Source organism: Anomaloglossus baeobatrachus, chromosome 12 (assembly GCF_048569485.1).
Source record: "Anomaloglossus baeobatrachus isolate aAnoBae1 chromosome 12, aAnoBae1.hap1, whole genome shotgun sequence".
NCBI classification, from domain to species: domain Eukaryota; kingdom Metazoa; phylum Chordata; class Amphibia; order Anura; family Aromobatidae; genus Anomaloglossus; species Anomaloglossus baeobatrachus.
The window spans coordinates 87,626,546-87,651,340 of record NC_134364.1 but is presented as its reverse complement, the minus strand read 5'-3'; the positions used below and the strand labels follow the sequence as shown (position 1 = coordinate 87,651,340).

Genomic DNA, 24,795 nt, shown 5'->3' with positions numbered 1-24,795 from the left:
CCTTTACCTACAAAGCTATATATTAATCTTTTCAGCTTCTTCTGCTCTAGAACATGGTGTGGGCAGACTGAGGGATGACGTCTTCCCTTTAAACACATGTGGTCAGCCGTAGTCGGAAAGCAACTCCTCTGTGACTACTACTCCTCTGCTTTGCCATCATTGATCACTGATTGAGGCACCGCGTGATGATCATTATAAATGAATGCTTGGCCGGAAATGTATACTACGACTCCCAGCATGCCCAGTCCACTGGTCTGTAACAATAGCCCACCATAAACCAGTGCTCTGTGTACAACCCCCCCCCCCCCCATAGGGCGTGTAGTATAACCTCGCCCCGAGCCGAATACAATCAAACGCTGCTGTCCTCATTTCCCTGAAAGACAGAAAGTCCCATAAATGAGCACTTCCCCTTTAAGGGTAAAAGTTTCGCAACTGTATCTGTCTGGAGTCTGATTACCTCACAAAGGATTATCTCAGCTGAATACACTGTAACAAACCCTCAGCTGTAAGATGTCACAGGCCTCGGCCAGCGTATAACATCAGTTTACGCAAATGTTCAGATTCTCGGATGGCGAGTAAAGAAAAAAAGTTGCAGAACCATTTGTAGAGGGCCGTTCCTGGATGCCACCTTGCCCAAACTGGTGTCTGTAACCTGTAGGCCGCTGTCTTGGATGACCAATCAGGTTAGACCATTAAAGCTACAGACACCTCGGCGGCTTTATCTGCCCATCCGTGTTCCAAGCCTCCAATAACTCGTGTGACCCGTCCTCATGGCGAGAGCTGCCAGAACGTGAGAACAAAAAGCACTAATCCTCGTCTGTCCCTCCCATGTCGCCTCGTACAGGCGTGCCACCAGTAATGGCCACCACTGCCTGCTCCAAACACCGGCCCTGGCATACTGGATCAAGGAGCTCAGACTAGAACACTTGCCCTCTAGAAATAACATAGAACCACGCAGGAGACTCACAACGTCACTGTGCTGCACAGTATCTACACAGATAAAGCTGCACCAGTGTGTCATGTGAATAACCGGCGCACACCATCACCGGGCAGGGATCACCAACAGTACCGCAGTATGAGATACAGGGCATCAATCGCATCTAGGATGATAGCCATGCCCAGATAATGCCACCATACCACCACCAAATACTGCCACTGTACATCACCTACATAATACCACCATACAGTGCAGAAACAATACCACCCCACAATGTAAATAATGCAACCATAAACTGCCCAAATATTACCACTATACAATGTACAAATAGTACATCCATACACTGCCCAAATATTGCCACTATACAATGTAAATAGTATGACCATACACTGCCCAAATATTGCCACTATACAATGTAAATAGTATGACCATACACTGCCCAAATATTGCCACACTATAATGTAAATAATGCATCCATACACTGCCCAAATATTACCACTATACAATGTAAATAGTACATCCATACACTGCCCAAATATTGCCACTATACAATGTAAATAGTATGACCATATGTGTCGCCCTGGGCAAGCCAGGGGACACAGGTCACAACACCACCACACCCCACACTCCAGGTAGGCACACCATGCTAACCAGAAATCCTTGTTGCCTTCCTCCAGGAGTCTGTTGATGCACACCAGGGGGTGGGCCAGGCGGTTGGCTCCGCCCACCGAGGAGCTCACAACTCTGGAGGCAGGAAGTAACCAGGCAGAAAGCCCAGGCAGGCAGGGCAAGTGTGAGGAGCTGAAGTGAGAAAGTAAACAGCGAAGTGGAAGTAGTGAAAGTAGAGAAGTGTAAAGGAGAAAAGGAAGTAAAGTGGAAAAAGGAAAGAAAGCCTGAGAGCCCAGCTTTGTGTAGGGCCAGAACAGCAAGGTCAGCGACGGCAGTGACTGTTTGGAGGGGGACCGTTTGGAAGTTCCTGGAAGGACCCCGTTGGCTGTGTGCCCGGTGGTCTGGAGCAGTGTTCCGAAGGACAGTCAGCACCAGGGCAGGGGCCTCTCGGACCCCGGCAAGGCTAGGAGTCGCCAGATTTGCCAAATCCGTCAGTGAAGGGGACATAGATCCCCCAGCAACCAAGTCTCGATTGACGGCAACAGCCCGACCATTACCGGGGAGACACCGCCACCGCCAGGGCACCAGTTTCCCCAGGGCCAGCGCCTGCGGGCAAAGTGTAGAGCTCCTCCGGCCCAGATTGCAGTCGGGGAGCGGGTAACCGGAGGGAATCCACCGCTACCATCAGACAACACAGGTGCAAGGAAGAGAGACGTCACCGTCACCTACCGGGAGTGCAGGTGCAGCCGTCTTGTGGGACCGTCCTACCAGCCGTTGGTTTACCGTACAAACTGTGTCCGTGTCTCAGGCTGAGTGAGTACCACAGTGCCGCAAGGCACAGCGCTGCCCCCGCGTCCCTGCGCCCACCGGGCCCTACACTTTACATCTCTTCACTGGGCCCCGGGATCACCAACCCCTACCCACGGAGGGGCAACACAACACCTGGCTGCTCCGCATCACCATCCCCGGGACCCCCATACTGAGCAGCGGTGGTGCAATCACCACAACCGTGGGTGGCGTCACGAACTATAACAATCCCCACACCCAACAAACACCCCCTTTCGCTCACGGGCGAGGAGTGCCGCTCGAGGCACCCCGGGATCCGGCCCACAGCTTGAGCCACCAGGAGCAGCTGCCGGACCCGAGCAGAAGGGGTGAGCGCGGTGTGCTTACACCCTCCTCCCCGCCCGCGACACATACACTGCCCAAATATTGCCACTATACAATGTAAACAGTGCAACCATACACTGCCCAAATATTGCCACACTATAATGTAAATAATGCAACCATACACTGCCCATATATTACCACCATACAATGTAAATAGTATGACCAACCACTGCCCAAATATTGCCACTATACAGTGTAAACAGTACAACCATACACTGCCCAAATAATACTACAATATAAATAATGCAGCCATACACTGCCCAAATATCACTACCTTTCAATATAAATAGTATGACCATACACTGACCAAATAGTAAAACCATACAATATAAACAGTACGACCATGCACTGCCCAAATATTACCACTGTACAATGTAAATAGTATGACAACATAGTGCCCAAATAATACGACCAGTGTAAATAGTAGCACCATACTGCAAATATTATCAATAAGTGCAAATATCAGCATCATACAGTGCCAAAATGCTTCCAGTGTACATAGTACCATCATACAGCACCCAATGGCAACTGCTATGGCCCACTGTATGTAATAGTGCCATACAATGCCCCTAGAATTCCAATGTACAGTGTAAATATTACCTCCATTAAATATTACCATCCACTATTCAAATAGCGGCAATTGGCAATGATGAAATCGTACCGCTATACGCTGTGTACAGAATCCCCACACAATGTCCTAATAGCACCATACAATGACTATAGTATCAGTATACAATGGAAAAATAATGCCGTCATACATTGATCACATAATGCCACCATACAGTACGATGATAATGTCCCACAGAGCCCAAGTTATGATGAAATATTGCCAACATACCGTTACCAGTGTAATACCGCGGTACAATGGAAATAATACCAACATACAGTGGCCAACTAACGCCTTGTCTGACAGTGCAGCAGGGTGCTCTCATGTGCTCCAGGGGGTGCAGGCTCAAGTGCCGTCAGTCCCTGAATGTTTGGGCCTCAGTGGAGCACATATCCTGTGAGCTCCTGCAGCGGTATACAGCTCCCCCTGCAGCAGTATACAGCTACCCCTGCAGCAGTATACAGATCCCCTTGCAACAGTATACAGCTCCCCTTGCAGCAGTATACAGCTCCCCCTGCAGTGGTATAGTTCCCCCCGCAGCAGTATACAGCTCCCCCTGCAGTGGTATAGTTCCCCCCGCAGCAGTATACAGCTCCCCCTGCAGTGGCATAGTTCCCCCCGCAGCGGTATAGTTCCCCTGCAGCAGTATACAGCTCCCCCTGCAGTGGTATAGTTCCCCCCGCAGCGGTATACAGCTCCCCCTGCACAGTATGTTTACACATAGCAGTTTTTGACTCAGTTTTTATGATTTTCATCTAAACTTTCCATGAAAATGCAGCAGACAGCACAGAAGAGTCATAAGCGCTGTTTGTAGATGCACCAACTGCTACATGAGAACATACCGCTATCAACGCCGCACCACATATAAACACCAGGGAGCAGCAGATAATACCCTCAACTCACCACATACACCGAGCATTGCTGGGACCTGTAGCCCCTGTGCTATGTGCCCAGCTGCATCCCTCCAGCGTCTCCACATATACTGCAATTACCTGCTTCTTCCTGGTCACCTGGGGTATTGTTACCTGTAGGCCCCGCCCCCAATAGCAACAAGCTACCTGACTGGCTGCAGCCACAGAGCGCCGCCCCCTACAGTTACACACACTGTAGTGTAATAATCACCACTGTACTGTAATAAGATCACCGATGATAATACCGCCCAATACAGAGGAAGCCGCTCAGTGCCTGCATCTAATCCTATCCTGTGTGATACTGTCTGCTGAGCTGTGTATCTAATACTCTCCTGTGTGATACTGTCTGCTGAACCGTGTATCTAATCCTATCCTGTGTGATACTGTCTGCTGAACCGTGTATCTAATCCTTCCCTGTGTAATACTGTCTGCTGAGCTGTGTATCTAATCCTATCCTGTGCGATACTGTCTGCTGAGCTGCGTATCTAATCCCATTCTGTGTGATACTGTCTGCTGAGCGGTGTATCTAATCCTATCCTGTGTGATACTGTCTGCTGAGCTGTGTATCTAATCCTATCCTGTGTGATACTGTCTGCTGAGCTGTGTATCTAATACTCTCCTGTGTGATACTGTCTGCTGAACCGTGTATCTAATCCTATCCTGTGTGATACTGTCTGCTGAGCTGTGTATCTAATCCTTCCCTGTGTAATACTGTCTGCTGAGCTGTGTATCTAATCCTATCCTGTGCGATACTGTCTGCTGAGCTGCGTATCTAATCCCATTCTGTGTGATACTGTCTGCTGAGCGGTGTATCTAATCCTATCCTGTGTGATACTGTCTGCTGAGCTGTGTATCTAATCCTATCCTGTGTGATACTGTCTGCTGAGCCATGTATCTAATCCTATCCTGTGTGATACTGTGCTGAGCCATGTATCTAATCCTATCCTGTGTGATACTGTCTGCTGAGCTGCGTATCTAATCCTATCCTGTGTGATACTGTCTGCTGAGCTGTGTATCTAATCCTATCCTGTGTGATACTGTCTGCTGACCTGTGTATCTAATCCTATCCTGTGTGATACTGTCTGCTGAGCTGTGTATCTAATCCTATCCTGTGTGATACTGTCTGCTGAGCTGTGTATCTAATCCTGTGTGATACTGTCTGCAGAGCTGTGTATCTAATCCTCTCCTGTGTGATACTGTCTGCTGAGCTGTGTATCTAATCCTATCCTGTGTGATACCGTCTGCTGAGCTGCGTATCTAATCCTATCCTGTGTGATACTGTCTGCTGAGCTGTGTATCTAATCCTATCCTGTGTGATACTGTCTGCTGACCTGTGTATCTAATCCTATCCTGTGTGATACTGTCTGCTGAGCTGTGTATCTAATCCTATCCTGTGTGATACTGTCTGCTGAGCTGTGTATCTAATCCTGTGTGATACTGTCTGCAGAGCTGTGTATCTAATCCTCTCCTGTGTGATACTGTCTGCTGAGCTGTGTATCTAATCCTATCCTGTGTGATACCGTCTGCTGAGCTGTGTATCTAATCCTATCCTGTGTGATACTGTCTGCTGAGCTGTGTATCTAATCCTATCCTGTGTGATACTGTCTGCTGAGCTGTGTATCTAATCCTATCTGCTGTGATATTGTCTGCTGAGCTGTGTATCTAATCCTATCTGCTGTGATATTGTCTGCTGAGCTGTGTATCTAATCCTATCTGGTGTGATACTGTCTGCTGAGCCTGCAGCTAATCCTATCCTGTGTGATACTCTATGCTGAACCTCATCCAGCAATGTAACACTTTCTGGGCTTCTTGCTGTAGCTTTGGATATCTACTTCGGTGCCTCTCTTTGTTAAGCTGTGTAGCCAAGCCCCTGCGCTGTGCATAGCCAGAAAGCTGCCAATCAGTGGTGGTGGGCGGAGACAGGCAGAGCCTGTATCACAGATGCCGATACAATTGAAAGCAATAATGATAGAGGGAGCGGAGCGCTCCCTCTCTCATCATTCTTCCGCTGTGTCTGTCTGTGCGCTGATGTCTAAGCACAGCGGAGTGTGATGACATCACTATTGCGCGCTGTGCTGAGATGTGCGGAGTTCACTCAGGAACACAGCCTAAATGTGGAACTATTACTGCACTGCTGGAGATATGACACACATCCGGGAGAGGTATAATGCAAGGTGGCTGTGGAGATATGCAGAGTGGCAGAACAGTGGACATACTGAGAAGACCTGAGAAGCGGGGGAATGAGAAGTGAGTACCTATTTAATTATGGTGGCCAGAGGACTATGGGGGTGCATTAAACAATATGGGGGCTGTATGCTACTACACAAGGGTGCATAATACTATATGGGGCTACATAATGCTATATGGAGGCTACATAATACTATATGGGGGCTACATAATAATTTATGGTGGCTGCATAATACTATATGGGGGCTACATAATACTATATTGGGGCTACATAATACTATATGGGGGCTGCATAATACTATATGGTGGCTGCATAATACTATATGGCGGCTGCATAATACTATATGGCGGCTGCATAATACTATATGGCGGCTGCTTAATACTATATGGCGGCTGCTTAATACTATATGGGAGTGCATAATACTATATGAAGGCTGCAAAATACTATATGGGGGCTGCATAATACTATATGGCGGCAGCATAATACTATATGGGGGCTGCATAATACTATATGGGAGTGCATAATACTATATGAAGGCTGCATAATACTATATGGGGAGTGCATAATGCTATATTGGGGCTGTATGATACTATATAGAAGAATATGAGGCTGCATTATATTATGTGGAGCAATATGGGGTGCATTATATTATATGGAGGAATATTGTGTGCATTATACTTTATGGGGCTTCATAACACTATATTGAGGAATTTGGGGTGCATTATATGGAGTAATATGAGGCTGCATTATATTATGTGGAGCAATATGGGTACATTATATTATATGGAGGAATATTGGGTAAATTATACTATATGGGGGCTGCAAAACACTATATGGAGGAATATGGGGGCTTCATACTACTATACCCCCCAGAGCTGTATGTGCCTTCCACCCCAGTGCTGTATACCCCAAAGAGCTGTATTTCCTCTCCACTCCAGTGCTATATACTCCCCATAGCTGTATAACTCCAGTGCTGTATACCCCCCAAAGCTGTATGTCCCCCCACCCTGTACTGTATACCCCCCAGAGCTGCATGTCATCTCCCAAATTAGTAATGTATACCCCCAGATCTATATGTCACCCACTCCAGTGCTGTATACCCTCTCAGAGCTGTATCTCACCCACCCCAGTGCTATATACTCTCCCAGAGCTGTATGTTCCCCCCAGAGCTGTATGGTCTCCCACCACAGAGTCTAATGCCCCCCTCTGGAGCTGCATGCCCCCCCATTGCTGTATGGTCGCCAGTAATGTGTTTGTTGCCAGCTTCTTCTGTGATGTATATACAGCAGTGTCAGTGTGTTCTATGTGCGGCCATGTCTGTTAGTGACGGCCACCAATCAGCGCAGCACAGCCACATGCCCTGGAGGAGCTGGACGGAGACAAGCGGGAGGTGAGGAGGCTGCTGCCGACTTCCCCAATAATATCTCTAATGTGTCTGTGTGTGATGTGTATCTATATATATGGCTTTTTGTGAATTTCTCATTTATGTATATGTACATATGCCTGTATGTGTATGTATCTGTGTATGTGTGTGTCTGTGTGTGGATGGGGCCCACTGAGACTTTCGCCCGGGGCCCACAGAAACCTGGAGCCGGCCCCGGTCAGTGTCTCAGGCTTTACATCTCGCTGCTCTCACATTACATTGCAGAGACCTGCTGACAGCTGAACACTGCAGGGCACAGCGTGAGGACGATCTGCAAACTGCGCCTCCTCCTGGTCAGGGGCGGATCTGCACCAGGATGACTATCAGCGAACAGGCCATACAATTATTGCTGGGACATGATGTCCAGACAATACAAACAGCACAACCGAGGGAGCGGAGGAGCGAGCAGCTCAGCAGACAGTATCACACAGGAGAGGATTAGATACATGGCTGAGCAGACAGTATCACACAGGAGAAGATTAGATACACAGCTCAGCAGACAGTATCACACAGGAGAGGATTAGATACATGGCTGAGCAGACAGTATCACACAGGAGAGGATTAGATACACAGCTCAGCAGACAGTATCACACAGGAGAGGATTAGATACACAGCTCAGCAGACAGTATCACACTGGATAGGATTAGATACACAGCTCAGCAGACAGAATCACACAGGATAGGATTAGATACACAGCTCAGCAGACAGTATCACACAGGATAGGATTAGATACACAGCTCTGCAGACAGTATCACACAGTATAGGATTAGATACACAGCTCAGCAGACAGTATCACACAGGATAGGATTAGATACACAGCTCAGCAGACAGTATCACACAGGATAGGATTAGATACACGGCTGAGCAGACAGTATCACACAGGAGAGGATTAGATACACAGCTCAGCAGACAGTATCACACAGGAGAGGATTAGATACACAGCTCAGCAGACAGTATCACACAGGATAGGATTAGATACACGGCTGAGCAGACAGTATCACACAGGAGAGGATTAGATACACAGCTCAGCAGACAGTATCACACAGGAGAGGATTAGATACATGGCTGAGCAGACAGTATCACACAGGAGAGGATTAGATACACAGCTCAGCAGACAGTATCACACAGGAGAGGATTAGATACACGGTTCAGCAGACAGTATCACACAGGAGAGGATTAGATACACAGCTCAGCAGACAGTATCACACAGGAGAGGATTAGATACACAGCTCAGCAGACAGTATCACACTGGATAGGATTAGATACACAGCTCAGCAGACAGAATCACACAGGATAGGATTAGATACACAGCTCAGCAGACAGTATCACACAGGATAGGATTAGATACACAGCTCTGCAGACAGTATCACACAGTATAGGATTAGATACACAGCTCAGCAGACAGTATCACACAGGATAGGATTAGATACACAGCTCAGCAGACAGTATCACACAGGATAGGATTAGATACACGGCTGAGCAGACAGTATCACACAGGAGAGGATTAGATACATGGCTGAGCAGACAGTATCACACAGGAGAGGATTAGATACACAGCTCAGCAGACAGTATCACACAGGAGAGGATTAGATACACGGTTCAGCAGACAGTATCACACAGGAGAGGATTAGATACACAGCTCAGCAGACTATCACACAGGAGAGGATTAGATACACAGCTCAGCAGACAGAATCACACAGGATAGGATTAGATACACAGCTCAGCAGACAGTATCACACAGGATAGGATTAGATACACAGCTCTGCAGACAGTATCACACAGTATAGGATTAGATACACAGCTCAGCAGACAGTATCACACAGGATAGGATTAGATACACGGCTGAGCAGACAGTATCACACAGGAGAGGATTAGATACACAGCTCAGCAGACAGTATCACACAGGAGAGGATTAGATACATGGCTGAGCAGACAGTATCACACAGGAGAGGATTAGATACACAGCTCAGCAGACAGTATCACACAGGAGAGGATTAGATACACGGTTCAGCAGACAGTATCACACAGGAGAGGATTAGATACACAGCTCAGCAGACTATCACACAGGAGAGGATTAGATACACAGCTCAGCAGACAGTATCACACTGGATAGGATTAGATACACAGCTCAGCAGACAGAATCACACAGGATAGGATTAGATACACAGCTCAGCAGACAGTATCACACAGGATAGGATTAGATACACAGCTCAGCAGACAGTATCACACAGTATAGGATTAGATACACGGCTCAGCAGACAGTATCACACAGGATAGGATTAGATACACGGCTCAGCAGACAGTATCACACAGGATAGGATTAGATACACAGCTCAGCAGACAGTATCACACAGGATAGGATTAGATACACGGCTGAGCAGACACTCGATACTCTCTGGCTGTACTGGTGATATATGATACATACTGTCTCTGTGACTCCCTTACTTCGGAGTGCCCCCTGCTGCTCATGCTGGTCACTTTCTGTATCTCATTCTGCTGTGATCATAGGATAATATTCTGTATTAACCCCGAGTTCTCCTGGACCATTATCAGATCACAGCTGATATTACGCCTGAGTTATGCAGTGTACATACTGGAGCTACAGTTGGGACCGGGAAGTGATGGCGCTGCCCCGTATACATGGCAGGGTCTTCCCACTCCACTGCCCCACTATGCATGATGGCAGGTAGTCCCACATCCATATGTCCGAGCCTATTATGTGTGATATGAGCCACTGTATCCAAACCTATCATATGTATCTAAACTTTTCGGGTCCTGCAGTCTGATGACACTTTATACAACAGATAATGAAAAACAGCTGGAAAAATTCAGAGCACTCGACCCCAAGATACATCAGTCTGATATTAATTTATCCATTTCCTGACTGTCAAAAACATTTAACCCAGCGATACTGAACTGTGCAACAATAATACCCAGGTTATACCAGCTGTACATATATAATTATATACAGGAGATGCCCAGGTTACACCAGCTGTACATATATAATTATATACAGGAGATGCCCAGGTTATACCGGCTGTATATATATATAATTATATACAGGAGATACCCAGGTTATACCAGCTGTACATATATAATTATATACAGGAGATGCCCAGGTTATACCAGCTGTACATATATAATAATATACAGGAGATGCCCAGGTTATACCAGCTGTACATATATAATTATATACAGAAGATGCCCAGGTTATACCAGCCGTACATATATAATTATATACAGGAGATGCCCAGGTTATACCAGCTGTACATATATAATTATATACAGGAGATGCCCAGGTTATACCAGCTGTACATATATAATTATATACAGGAGATACCCAGGTTATACCAGCTGTACATATATAATTATATACAGGAGATGCCCAGGTTATACCAGTTGTACATATATAATAATATACAGGAGATGCCCAGGTTATACCAGCTGTGCATATATAATTATATACAGGAGATGCCCAGGTTATACCAGCTGTACATATATAATTATATACAGGAGATGCCCAGGTTATACCAGCTGTACATATATAATTATATACAGGAGATGCCCAGGTTATACCGGCTGTGCATATATAATTATATACAGGAGATGCCCAGGTTATACCAGCTGTGCATATATAATTATATACAGGAGATACCCAGGTTATACCAGCTGTACATATATAATTATATACAGGCGATGCCCAGGTTATACCAGCTGTACATATATAATTATATACAGGCGATGCCCAGGTTATACCAGCTGTACATATATAATTCTATACAGGAGATGCCCAGGTTATACCAGCTGTACATATATAATTATATACAGGAGATACCCAGGATATATCAGCTGTACATATTTAATTATATACAGGAGATACCCAGGTTATACCAGCTGTACATATATAATTATATACAGGAGATGCCCAGGTTATACCAGCTGTACATATATAATTATATACAGGAGATACCCAGGATATACCAGCTGTACATATATAATTATATACAGGAGATACCCAGGTTATACCAGCTGTACATATATAATTATATACAGGAGATGCCCAGGTTATACCAGCTGTACATATATAATTATATACAGAAGATGTCCAGGTTATACCAGCTGTACATATATAATTATATACAGAAGATGTCCAGGTTATACCGGCTGTACATATATAATTATATACAGGAGATGTCCAGGTTATACCAGCTGTACATATATAATTATATACAAGAGATGCCCAGGTTATACCAGCTGTACATATATAATTATATACAGGAGATGCCCAGGTTATACCAGCTGTACATATATAATTATATACAGGAGATGCCCAGGTTATACCAGCTGTACATATATAATTATATACAGGAGATGCCCAGGTTATACCAGCTGTACATATATAATTATATACAGGAGATGCCCAGGTTATACCAGCTGTACATATATAATTATATACAGGAGATACCCAGGTTATACCAGCTGTACATATATAATTATATGCAGGAGATGCCCAGGTTATACCAGCTGTACATATATAATTATATACAGTAGATGCCCAGGTTATACCAGCTGTACATATATAATTATATACAGGAGATGCCCAGGTTATACCAGCTGTACATATATAATTACATACAGGAGATGCCCAGATTATACCAGCTGTACATATATAATTACATACAGGAGATGCCCAGATTATACCAGCTGTACATATATAATTATATACAGGAGATGCCCAGGTTATACCAGCTGTACATATATAATTATATACAGGAGATGTCCAGGTTATACCAGATGTACATATATAATTATATACAGGAGATGCCCAGGTTATACCAGCTGTACATATATAATTATATACAGGAGCTGTCCAGGATATACCAGCTGTACATATATAATTATATACAGTAGATGCCCAGGTTATACCAGATGTACATATATAATTACATACAGGAGATGCCCAGATTATACCAGCTGTACATATATAATTATATACAGGAGATGCCCAGGTTATACCAGCTGTACATATATAATTATATACAGGAGATGCCCAGGTTATACCAGCTGTACATATATAATTATATACAGGAGCTGTCCAGGATATACCAGCTGTACATATATAATTATATACAGGAGATGCCCAGGTTATACCAGCTGTACATATATAATTACATACAGGAGATGTCCAGGTTATACCAGCTGTACATATATAATTATATACAAGAGATGCCCAGGTTATACCAGCTGTACATATATAATTATATACAAGAGATGCCCAGGTTATACCAGCTGTACATATATAATTATATACAAGAGATGCCCAGGTTATACCAGCTGTACGTATATAATTATATACAGGAGATGCCCAGGTTATACCAGCTGTACGTATATAATTATATACAGGAGATGCCCAGTTTATACCAGCTGTACGTATATAATTATATACAGGAGATGCCCAGGTTATACCAGATGTACATATATAATTATATACAGGAGATGCCCAGGTTACACCAGCTGTACATATAGAATTATATACAGAGGATGCCCAGGTTATACCTGAGTGTATACTGGGGCTGTTGTGTTTGGATGAAACTTTCTGTACAGAACTGATAAACATAATTCTTGATGTTCTGTGGATGTCGGGTCCGCGGGTCACAGGACACAGCTCAGCGATTGGGACAGTTCTGTTTCTGGACTTGTTGGAGACCCGGTCACTGTGGTTGAGCTAATATTAGGTGGGGCCGGAGATGGACGTCATCCTCTCACTGACTGTAATGTAAACACTGGGCTGCAGGCCACAATGGACAGGCAGTGCCAAGTCTCCGTCACAGCCTGTACAGATAAGCCCCCCGCCGACCGGTGCGATGTCCAACAGCTCAGTCCCACAGACCAGGGGACCTCCATTCATCACCCCAGAACAGAGGACCTACACTTATCATCCAGAAGAGGGAGACATCCATTTATCACCCGGACCTCCACCCATCACCTCAGAGCAGGGGACCTCCACCCATCACCTCAGAGCAGGGGACCTCCATCCATTTCCCCAGAGCAGGGGACCTCCATCCATCACCTCAGAGCAGGGGACCTCCATCCATCACCCCAGAGCAGGGGACCTCCATCCATCACCCCAGAGCAGGGGACCTCCATCCATCACCCCAGAGCAGGGGACCTCCATCCATCACCTCAGAGCAGGGGACCTCCATCCATCACCCCAGAGCAGGGGACCTCCATCCATCACCCCAGAGCAGGGGACCTCCATCCATCACCTCAGAGCAGGGGACCTCCATCCATCACCCCAGAGCAGGGGACCTCCATCCATCACCCCAGAGCAGGGGACCTCCATCCATCACCCCAGAGCAGGGGACCTCCATCCATCACCCCAGAGCAGGGGACCTCCATCCATCACCCCAGAGCAGGGGACCTCCATCCATCACCCCAGAGCAGGGGACCTCCATCCATCACCCCAGAGCAGGGGACCTCCATCCATCACCCCAGAGCAGGGGACCTCCATCCATCACCCCAGAGCAGGGGACCTCCATCCATCACCCCAGAGCAGGGGACCTCCATCCATCACCCCAGAGCAGGGGACCTCCATCCATCACCCCAGAGCAGGGGACCTCCATCCATCACCCCAGAGCAGGGGACCTCCATCCATCACCCCAGAGCAGGGGACCTCCATCCATCACCTCAGAGCAGGGGACCTCCACTCATCACTTGTATCACCAGAAAGAACAAACCCCATATAAAATATAACCTTTAATATTATTATAAGGTAAAAACAACACCCAAAAAAAATAATAATAACCTCTTATAGTGTAGGGTATATAAGCACAGGCACAGGTAATAATAAATAGGTAATTTACGAAAAAAAGATAGAGGGTAGGGGAAAAGCTGACCATAATGGGCCCTAAGCCTGTCCCTACCTAGTGTGACGCCCTGGACACCCCAGGGGTCACAGGTCATTACACTCACCACATACACCCCCACCCCAGTAAGGTAGCACCAGTCAACCAAAAGACCTGATTGCCTCCCTCAGAGTCAGACAGGCACACCAGGTGGGCGGAGTCAGGCGGATAGACACTCCCTCCGAGGAGTCTGCTGGCCTGGGGGCAGGAAAACACAAGGAGAAGAGGAGAAGTAGGGAAAGGAGGAGTTGAGTTGGAGGGTTGGAAGAGAGAGGAGCTTAGTTCTGCTTGGGGCCTGGGTTGAAGCCTAGGACCCCAGATCAGTCAGGCAGGCAGACGGTAGTGGCCGCCTGCAGGAGACCGGGAATACGACCGGCGGAACCGTAAGGGACCGGGACAGGGTAGTGGCCCGCCGGAACCGAACCGGGGAGCCAACTGGATACCGGAGCACCAGGCAGGGTACTCAGACCCCGAACTAGGCTTTAAGCCACCACCAAAGGCGGACATTACCAACCTATCTGGAGAAACTGCAGCCGGCTGCGGGCCCCGTTCGTCACCCCATTTGGTTTACCAGTGACTCTGTGTGGTTTTATCGTGAGTACACCAGTGCCTCGGGCACCGCACCGCCACCTTGCGCCCTGCACTCCAGCCCCTCGCCAAGCGGGCCCCGGGACCAACATCCCATACCCACGGAGGGGTCAACACCTAGCTGCGCCCCTACACCGCTCCCGGGAGTCCCCGTACCTTTACCGCAGCAGTGGTGTCCACCATCACCACAACCCGTGGGTGGCGTCACGAACTTTACAATACAACCACCCCACCACCCCTGCGTGCACCGCCACTACACCCTTCCAGAGCGACGTGACCCCCGGATCCGGAGGGGCTCGAGCCACCGACACAGGAGCCCGGACCCGAGCGGCTCGGCGGTCGCAGCCAAGGCCACGGGGCGGTACACATCGACTCTTCTGGCGTCACGAACAGGATAGAACCAGTCTACTTACCGGTAGAAGTGCGCCTTGTGGTTCCCGTCAGCGGCGTCCCGCTGAAAAATCTGAAGATATGCCATCTTGGGCGCGAAGGTTTCCCGCTCGAGACATCTTACCCGAGTAGTGAAGGCGCGAAGGTGAAGCCCCGCTCCCAAAGAGAGACGTGCGGTAGAAAAACCAAGGGGGGGAGGGGAGAAGATGTCCGTGCCTACCGGAGACGGCGGGGGGGGCGCCAGCTGCAAGGAGCGGGGAGGCCGCAGGAGCGGGGGAGGCCGCAGGTCCAGCGGTCGTCCAGGTAATGCCGATCTCCCTGCCGTACGTCCCCGGCGCTACTTGGCTACCCCAGTACGATGGGAAGCCTGACGCCTTACAGGTGTTCCGGAAAAAGATAAACCCAATTCTTGACCTGTACGCCATGACTGGCAGACAGCATGCGACGGTGGTACTCGGGCAGCTGACCGGCGCAGCCGAGCAGGAGACGGAGACCTGGACCGACGCGGACTGGGCCTTGGTAGCCACAATCTTTGAAAAACTCCAGACCGCCTTTGAGACCCGGACCGAGGCTGAGTTGCGGATGCAGTTCTACCAATATCGGCAGCGGCCCGCCGTCAGAATTAGAGACTATGCCCTGCGCTTGCAGACGGCCCTCCGGACCCTGAGGTGACGCCGACACCAACAAGATGTTGGTGGAGCAGTTTCTACAGGGACTGGAGACTGCTGAGGATCGCAAACAGCTGCGGTTAAGGACTCTGGAGCACGCCGACTTAGACTTTACAGTACTAAAGGAGCGGGCCATCAAGGCTCTGCAAACATCAACTGGTGGCGCTCCTGATACGGCCCCCTGGCCGGTTGAAACCGCTCCCGTCTCAGTGGCACCCCCTCCCTTAGCTCTACCGGCCCCTGCTACACCCGTCGGGACGATAGAAGCGCTGGCCTCGCAGGTCCAACGTATGAATGAAGATCTTACCCGGATCCTCGCCGCACTCCAGCTCTCGACGAGAGTCAAGCCCCAGGAGAAGATCCAGCTTGCCGACAGCCCGGAGGACGTCCCTTGGATGCAGCGGAGGAAGAACACCGACCTGCGGTATGTGCCACCCGTGTGCTACAGGTGCATCGAGCCTGGCCATTACTCTAGGCGATGTCCGTTAAACGAACAACCCCTGAGGCCAAGGGTCAAATCCTCAGGAGTAGACCCCCATGGCCCGGCTGACTGGAGAGACCGGTTTGTAGGAGGCCGCCCCATCATCTCCCTGGCGGTGCACGGCGTCCCGACCATGGCCCTGCTGGACACCGGATTGCAGGTAACCAGTATGCCTTATTCATTGTACCAGCGATATTGGGCCGATAGTGAACTTGCCCCTCCCGATGATAGCATGACCGTTATTGCGGCCAATGGGCTACCCATGACCCAAGTGGGACTCAGGGAAGTGACCCTGACCGTGGGACTGACCCAGCTGAAATGCCAAGGGATGATTGTGGTGCTGAATGAGTCCAGTGACCGTAACCCAAAAGTGGTCCTGGGAACCAATGTGATTGAGCACTGTATGGGAGAGGTGTTGAACTTGCTGCAACAACTGTCCGCCACTGCAGGAGGAGGGCGGCAGAGGGCCCTGCAGCGTGAGATCCGGGCCCTCCTGCACCGGCAGCAGGTGAACCTGACAGGTGGAGAAATTGGTGGAGTGCGGGTGATGGATGCCGCCCCTTTGGTGATCCCACCAAGGAGCGAGATGATGATTTGGTGTAGGGCAGCAGTAGGCCCCCAGGGACGGGATTACCCGGTGTTGGTGGAACCTTCACCTTCGGAGCACTGGTCCACGGTAATGGTAGCCAGAGGGGTGATTGACGTCAAAAAGGGGAGGGCGCCTGTGAGAGTGCTGAACTGCGGGGAGGAAGAGGTTAGGCTTCCCCGCTACGCCACAATAGCTAAGCTGTTTACCATCGACCCCCACACTATCCATGAGACCACCCCCACTCCCCCTACACCCGACATGAGTAGAGACACTTCATCCCCGCCATTGCAGGAGTGGTGCCGAGAGCTACATGTCGGCACCAAATCTACCCTGGGACATCACAAAGACGAGGTATACAGGGTAGTACAGGAGTATGAAGGAAGTGATTTGAAATAAAAAGGCTTTCACCTGATTCAAAAAGGACAGTCCCCGTTGGGACCAACAGTGTTTGTGGTAGCCCTTTGGCTACTGAAGTGCCCATCCCGGTTGGGACTGATGTTGTCCCCTTTTCCCCAAAGACAAGTCTGAGAACTAGCAAGCCACCCAATAACTATTGGGCTTGTAAATATTGCCCAACTGCCCTTCCCGCAAATGCCAGTCTCCAGAGAGGCTGGTTGGAGGAGGAACCCGCAGCAGAGCAGGCTGGGGTCCAGTCAGCATCAGAACCGGTGACCATCCTCCGGGTCAGGGGTCCCCTTGGACGTGGGGCCTCTGGATGACTGCCGGGTGCGAAGCACCGTACCCGTTCCCGCTTGGGTAGCCTGGCCAGGTTTCTGTTTCCGGACTGGGGAAAAGGGGTCCTGCCCATTTCTTAGGGGCAGCATCAAGGTCTAGGTTGCTTGGGTGGGAAAGCGGAAGGACATGGACCCATTCCCCGTATGTTTAATAAACATGTTCCGTTTGCAATAGTTCAAGTAATGTGCCTCCCGTAAGGGAAGAAATGAAAAAATGCTTTTTGAATGTTTTCAATTGTTTATATCTTTACAGAAAATAAAAGCCGGTGATGGACGGGCAGCCCGCGGACGGTCTGCATTAAACCAAGGGGGAATGTGACGCCCTAGACACCCCAGGGGTCACAGGTCATTACACTCACCGCATACACCCCCACTCCAGTAAGGTACCACCAGTCAACCAAAAGACCTGATTGCCTCCGTCAGAGTCAGACAGGCACACCAGGTGGGCGGAGTCAGGCGGATAGACACGCCCTCCGAGGAGTCTGCTGGCCTGGGGGCAGGAAAACACAAGTAGAAGAGGAGAAGTAGGGAAAGGAGAAGGAGTTGAGTTGGAGGGTTGGAAGAGAGAGGAGCTCAGTTCTGCTAGGGGCCTGGGTTGGAGCCTCGGACCCCAGATCAGTCAGGCAGGCAGACGGTAGTGGCCGCCTGCAGGAGACCGGGAATACGACCGGCGGAACCGTAAGGGACCGGGACAGGGTAGTGGCCCGCAGGAACCGAACCGGGAAGCCAACTGGATACCGGAGCACCAGGCAGGGTACTCAGACCCCGAACTAGGCTATAAGCCACCACCATAGTCAAATCAACTGATTGCGGTCTGGACCTTAGGGGTTCATTCCCACCTAAGTCCCGATTGAAGGCAACAGCCCAACCCGTCCGGATAGGAGCCACCACCAGAGGCCAGAGATCCAAGGGGCCAGCGTCTGCGGGCAAACGGGCTCCTACGACACATATACGCCGGGGAGCGGGCTACCAGTGCCCAGGCACGGTAGGCAAGATCACATACAGGTGCAGGAGAAAGGCGGACATTACCAACCTATCTGGAGAAACTGCAGCCGGCCCCGTTCGTCACCCCGTTTGGTTTACCAGTGACTCTGTGTGGTTTAATCGTGAGTACACCAGTGCCGTCGGGCACCGCCACCTTGCACCCCGGCCCCTCGCCAAGCGGGCCCCGGGACCAACATCCCCTACCCACGGAGGGGTCAACACCTAGCTGCGCCCCTACACCGCTCCCGGGAGTCCCCGTACCTTTACCGCAGCGGTGGTGTCCACCATCACCACAACACATGGGTGGCGTCACGAACTTTACAATACAACCACCCCACCACCCCTGCGTGCACTGCCACTACACCCTTCCAGAGCGACGTGACCCCCGGGTCCGGAGGCGCTCGAGCCACCGACACACGAGCCCGGACCCGAGCGGCTCGGCGGTCGCAGCAAAGGCCGCGGGGCGGTACACTAGCAATGGAGGGTATGACGCCCTAGGGTTGTGGTGTCCCCATTCACCGACTGGAAACCCTAGTAGTCCGTAGTATACCCTACACTATACAAAAAAGTGCACCACCAAAACAAAAAAGTGAAAAGATATTAAAAACAGATAGGCAAAATTACTCCATAGATAATAGGTTATGACTCATCTGGTTTGAAGATCCATCAGTCAAAGTCCTCAGCGGAAAAAAGTCGTCCCGATGCATTTCCCCCTGTGAGGTACACAGGGTTCATCAGGGGACAGTCAGACCAATAGTCCGGGATGACGGATGTCACATCCCAGGAGCAGCCAGAGTCAGGGTGCTTGAGGAAAATACCTCCACTCATCACCCCAGAGCAATTGACCTCCACCCATCACCCCAAAGCAATTGACCTCCACCCATCACCCCAGAGCAGGAGACCTCCGCCGGTCACCCCAGAGCAGGGGGCCTCCACTAATCACACCAGATCAGGGGACCTCCACTCGTCAGCCCCAGCAGGGGACCTCCACCCATCACCCCAGAGCAGGGAACCTCCACTAATGACACCAGGGAACCTCCACTAATGACACCAGAGCAGGTGACCTCCACTCGTCACTGCAGATCAGGGGTCCCCCACCCATCACTGCAGACCAGGGGACCTCCACTCGTCACCCCAGAGCAGAGGACCTCCATTTAACACCCCGGAAAAGGGGATCTTCCCCATAGCAGGGGACCTCCACTCGTCACCCAGAAGAGGGAAACTTCCACTCCCCAGAGCAGGGGACCTCCATTCATCGCTCCAGAACAGCGGACATCCACTCATCATCCTAGAACAGGGGACCTTCACTGATTACCCCAGAGCAGGGGACCTCAACTCGTCACCCAGAAGAGGGGGACATCCATTCATCACCCCAAAGTAGGAGACCTTCATTCATCACCCCAGAGCAGGGGACCTCCATCCATCACCCCAGACCAGTGGACTTCCACTCATCACCCCAGATCATGGGACCTCTGCCTGTTCCCACAGACCAAGGGACCTCCACCCATCACCCCAGAGCTGGGGACCTCCACCCATCACTCCAGAGCATGGGACCTCCACCCATCACCCCAGAACATGGGACCTCCACCCATCACCCCAGAACATGGGACCTCCACCCATCACCCCAGAGCAGGGGACCTCCACCTCGTCACCCCAGCACAATGCTCTTCGTCTACATAAACCACATGAAATGCTGCAGGTATTTGATCTTTCGCACATTCCTCCACCCTGTGTGCTCCTGGTCTGTCGTCAACAAGATGGCGGCAGTAAATTACCTGTAAATATTCCAGGATTGTCACATCAAACGCTGTGGTGGCCATGGGAGCGGAGAATCATTGCGGATAATTGGGCTGGAGTGATATTTTGGGTGGAGGATCGGTGCAGACGTCAGCCTGAGACATTGCTAATTCTTCTCTTTGAAATGTACAACCTGAGGTCGTGACAGGACTTGTCAGAGATGAGCTAGCGGGACGGCGGCAGCTGGCGCACTCCGCACACTCGTTCTGCTAATTAAGCTTTAATTACTCATGATGTAATATATACACAACGTCTCCACTTACATCAGAGAGCGCCGGTGTCACGTTACATGCAAAGAACACCTCTGCTGACAACCAGACTGTATATCACGTTAGATGTTGTCAGCCTCGCCCCCTGTTGATGGCATCACTCATATAATGATGAGCTTAGACATGAAACCAAACCCTCATGTCTACAGAACCAGCTCATCATCTATTACTGCTGACAGCCAGGTCCTTCGAGGCAACCTGTCACCAGCATAATGTAGAGATGTAGATCCTGATTCCAGTGATGTGTCACTTACTGAGCTGTTTGCTGTCATTTTGATAAAATCAATGTTTTCTCTGCTGCAGATCTAGCAGTTATACACAGCTCGTGAATATGCCGGACTACCTAGCAGCACACCAAGTAGTCCTGTAATGATAATCAGTTAGGAGGTACGGTCTTAGCCATCTTATGACATCAGCGACAGTGATGACATCACCAGCAACAGTGAAACGAAGCCTATATTGTTTGTCTTAAGGGCTCAGCGGAGTATCACACAGGATAGGAGTAGATGCACGGCTCAGTATCTCACATGGGATACCGCAGTCTCCTGTGTACATGTTGTGTTGTTTCCATGGTGATTTCCCTCGCAGTTATCAGCTGTGGTTTCCTGGAGGCCCCAGGATTCCTCCACTTTTCCGCCTCCAGAGTACACCCATCTCCTGTCTCCTCCACCTCGGCTCCTCCATCTTACTAGTACTTATCATCCGCCCCTTCATGTGTTTATACCAGTCACATCACCATTTCTAGGACCTGTTGCGGTCAGGAGGACACTGCCATTTCCTGAGGGGTCAGAACACAACACCTTGCTGACCTCACGTGAGGTGTCCAGGAAGTGCTATCATGAGCACATTACATGGGGACATCCGGCCCGGAGAGGGATGAGCTCATGGAGAAGACAGGATCAGCGGAAAATATTCCTGGGAATATTGGCACCTCCATGTTCTCAGCTTCAACTGCCATGGCTGCCATTGTCATCACTGCGTTCTGGCCTGAATCAGAGCCTCCTCAGTGCCATACAGGGTGTCCTCCAACTTTCCTCGTGTCACAAGCCCCGAGTCTCTTTGATCTCGCCCCACCCAGGGCGGCGAAGGATTTACAGTTCCTTGAGGATTTTATGATAAAAGTGAGGAAATGACAAGATGGCCGCCCGCCAAGTGATGAGACCTCCTGTTGCACCTTCCAAAATTGTCACAGCAGCGAAGGGGTTAATACCAAGCATCTGCCTCCCAGAATCCTCCGCTCTGGCTCCGATGACCTCACGTCTGCGTGGAGTGATAATCATCCGCTCTACTCATTTACTAATTGGTCAATTAACCAACGGGTCAGCGGCCAAATCGTCTTAAGGACGACGCTAATCCCAAAATTCTTCGAAATCCGGAAAATTTCACAGATCTGAAGAAAAGCTGTGGTGGCTGCCAGGACAGAACAACTTCTAGTTTCTGATCTTTGCAATGAAACAGCGCCACTTGGTGGACAAATCATGGCGAAAAATAAAAATCATCAGATGATCACGGTGAAGCAGCGAACTGTGATGAATACAGGAGCAGCAGACTTTATGGCAGCGCCCGCCGTCTCAAGTCAGGAGGGCCCTCAAGTTATCGATGGATCCACTTCTGAGTCAAGGGCCGCAAACACTGGAGACCACTCCACTGGCGCCCGTTGTGGCCCAGCCCTGGCCAGGCCTTGCCACACTTGTATATCCCTGCGTCTATCCTCCCAGATTCCCCTCTAATCTACAGTCCATAGCAACCAGGCGATAGCAGTGATCTTGGATCTCCCTCTGGGTGACATAATCAGGGCGTGTTCCTCATGAATCAGCTCGAGCACAGGCCACGTCTCTCCACAGCACGGGGGGAGCCAGGGCCTTCATAACAGAAGCCCGAAAGCCATCACTCTATGAAAATTCACAGTGTAGATAAAGCTGGTTGAAAAACGCACAGGCAATACATACAAGTTGCCCTTAGCAACCAATCACTCTCCATTTTGATAAATCCCAAAACGCGTGCGCTTATCCTTCATAATATATTTGTGCCACAGTAATGTTAGAGGTGACGCGGCGGTCTATAATCCAAGTTTAGTAATATTGTATGACGGCTCAGGGTTAAAAATAAAAATGGCTGCTTCCTTCCAGAAACAGCGCCACCCCTGTGCACAGGTTGTGTGGGGTATTACAGCTCAGTCCCATTCATTTCAATGAAGCTAAGCTGTACCATCAGACACAACTTGTGGACAAGGGTGGTGCTGATTCTACAAAAAAGCAGCAAACAAGACAAAGGCGTGAAATGCGTCGGCGTGATGTCATATACCTAATAGGAGCAGATTGTTTTAGGAGTTCCTATTTTCACATGAGCATGCTGAGATCTGTAGTTCCTCTACGTCGCACTACATATTTTATGATGTCCGTTTCGCCGTCCGGTGACCCGGAACTTCCATGGGAACACGGCGGGAACAATAGGAGCAGAGCAAACAGCACGCAGGAGACGCTTTCTAACAATCCCCGCACCTCTGGTTACTGATCACCAGGGTGCTGGCATTTAAAGGGCCAGCTCATGTTACTGGAACACCTGCGACAAGGTAAACAGAGCCCAACCTGGTCCAACCTGTCGTCCTTCCCGGTGAACCGTGGCTAGCAGCGCGCCCCTCACCCCCCCACCACAAGTGTAGTTCACCTTTACAATAATCATATCTGATTAGGTCTATATGGCGACTTTGGGCCATTGACAGTTGGCGCCTGATAGGTCAGTTTCTCATGGTGGTGGTTTTCTTGATCCCTGATGGGGCACAAGCACCAAGATGGCAATCTAGGACTACAAGTGGCAGCATCGTCTACCAGTTCTGACTATGCCAACATACACTCACCCTGTCATTCAGGAGTCTGGGAAAGATGAGTGCCCCATGTGGAGGGTACATTGCTAGTCACCCAGGATGTGGTGGGTGCATCCTCGGCCTCAAAGACTCTACACATTTTTCTGATCCCAAGAGCTTACAATCGGCAGCAGCTTTCCTTATCGCCCATGCTGCAGGATTTGGCAGGAGAGCTTGCACTCTTACCTCGTGGTATCCTCAGTTAATTAGAGGACTCTTCCGCTCAGATCCCAAGTCCTGTGAGATCCCCTGGATCCAGATCAGTCCCAGTTTGTATTCCCAGCTGCGGCTCCGGACTCTCCCAGTACAGTGTTTGCTGGATGGGACTTGACTCCAGTTCCCGGGCTGTCCTCCCTCCCTCTTCCCCTCCCTCCGGCCTCTCCTCCTCCTCCTGCTCCTCTTCAGCGCTCCTTTGATTCTCATGGGCCGCAGAGCTGACAATCCAGAACTGTCAATCATCATACGCTTAAAGAGCAATTCCTGAAAACAGAAAAAAAAAAGATTTGCACCGTCTCTAGCGTTGAGTCTTGGGCGATCCTTGTGGATTGACCTCATACTGTACATGCAAGCATCACCACTGAGACCAGTGATTAGCTGCAGCGGTCATAATGATGTACAGGAGGTCTTCACTGCAGAGAAGTAAACAAAGACTCCTCAGGATGAATGTACCCATATAGGGGGC

General features: G+C 49.7%; 1 protein-coding gene across 2 annotated transcripts in view; it reads right to left on the bottom strand.

Annotated features, from left to right (window-relative positions):
- Positions 1 to 24,412, bottom strand: part of ARHGEF2 (Rho/Rac guanine nucleotide exchange factor 2) — a 166,837-nt gene extending 142,425 nt beyond the window's left edge. The window contains exon 1 of one of the 2 annotated variants that reach the window (XM_075330730.1): positions 24,300 to 24,412. The gene's annotated coding sequence lies outside the window, so the exon portion shown is untranslated. Of the gene's footprint in view, positions 1 to 4,226; positions 4,247 to 24,299 lie in introns of those variants that run through there. The other variant, XM_075330731.1, reaches the window with a different exon arrangement.
- Positions 24,413 to 24,795: the final 383 nt, after the last annotated feature.